We start from the raw sequence: 1,478 nt of genomic DNA on the forward strand, positions 1-1,478 counted from the left end.
CTCGTCCTCGGCTGCACCGGGGGTCTGGAGCCTCCCTTTGCCCGCCTGCTCTCCTCCCGGTTCACCGTGTCTACCTTTTTTTTTTTTTGGCTGTTGATCTGTCAAAACGCAGCCAGCCCGGGCTACTGAAGCCTAGCGCCGCCTGCAAAGCAACCACGCTGCCGGAGCCCGATAGCGCACACTTACCGTCGGTCACCAACCCCCCGGACGCGCGCACAACACGCCGCGTGGAACCGGCTGGAGATCCGTTGTGGTTTGGTGGTGGTGGTTGTGTGGGGGGGGGTTGTGGAGGTGGAGGTGGCGGGAGACGAAGAAAAGTCAGCGTGGCTCCTCCGGGTTTGTGCACAAGTGTAGCGGCGGCGGCGGCTGCTGCTGGATGGCTCCCCCCGTCCCCCTCGCACTCCGAGCCCGGCGCTTCCCTCCGCCGAAGCCGCTGCTGCTGCTGCTGCGCGTCGTACCGTCAGACGTATCCTCCGCCGTCCCTGCAGCGCTCCCTTTTCCCCGCGATGTGTTTGTTGCGATTTCGTGCGTTTCCAAAAAAAAAAAACGGCTAGTTTGTTTCCCCCTTTGTTGCCTTTCCAGTAGCGTTTGGATGGGCTGCAACGACAGGGGGGGAAAGAACCAAAAAAGAAATACTACACGCTCGCTCCTCCCTCCGCTTATGTACAGTACAGTAGAGGCTGAGGAAGCACTTATTCAAACTATCTACCGCTCTCTACAGGACCTCCGCTGCAAAGCACGCACTGTACACACAAACACATGTGCATCTGCCTCCACTCAGCCTCTGCTGCCCTTATTTATTCCCTTCATCATCATCATCACCATCATCATCATCATGGTGATGGTGCCTCCCTCCTTCATCCTCCTCCTCCTCCTCCTCCTGCTGCTGTCTTCACATGAGTTCACCTTGTTCCAGGTAGAAAACACTGATTTAATAGCTGCTGCAGGAAGACACGATGTCCTCAAACTGTTTCCTGGCTGATGTCAGCTTACATTACAGGAGCAGACACAGAAAAATGACATTATTGAGAATTTGCTGTCAGTTTTAAGCATGTGGGGTGTTGCCATTCACAAAATTGGTTGAAAATGGATGATTTTTTAAAATTAAAATGATTTTATCTCCACATTTAAATGGGTTATTTCAAGTCAAATCATCAGGACACTCCTGCTCCAACATCTCTGATGTGCTTGAAATGAATTAGCCATAAAATATATATTTATAGTAGTATCTGTCAAATTTAAGATGAATATATCAAGTATTTTTGTATAATGAAAAAATAGAAATTGCTCCTCGAATATTGAAGTTTAAAGGTGTGTTTGAACAACAATATACAGATAATTTTCACTGTAATTTCTGATCAAAGGCAATGATTTGGAATATTAAGAATATCTGATTCATTTATTTTGTATTTTTCTCCTATTAGTTATTGGGTTGCAGGAATATTGAGACTTTTTTCTCTGAATTACCGCCACGTTCT

At 48.1% G+C, this 1,478-nt stretch overlaps 1 long non-coding RNA gene across 1 annotated transcript in view; it reads right to left on the reverse strand.

The window, feature by feature from the left end:
- LOC103366721 (uncharacterized) overlaps positions 1-598 on the reverse strand; it is a 93,239-nt gene extending 92,641 nt beyond the window's left edge. Inside the window, exon 1 of the long non-coding RNA XR_520681.1 lies at positions 187-598. This is a non-coding gene — a long non-coding RNA (uncharacterized LOC103366721). The remainder of the gene's footprint in view (positions 1-186) is intronic.
- Between the last annotated feature and the right edge of the window lie 880 nt (positions 599-1,478).

This window comes from Stegastes partitus, unplaced genomic scaffold, assembly GCF_000690725.1.
Source record: "Stegastes partitus isolate 25-593 unplaced genomic scaffold, Stegastes_partitus-1.0.2 Scaffold969, whole genome shotgun sequence".
In the NCBI taxonomy this organism is placed as follows: Eukaryota; Metazoa; Chordata; class Actinopteri; family Pomacentridae; genus Stegastes; species Stegastes partitus.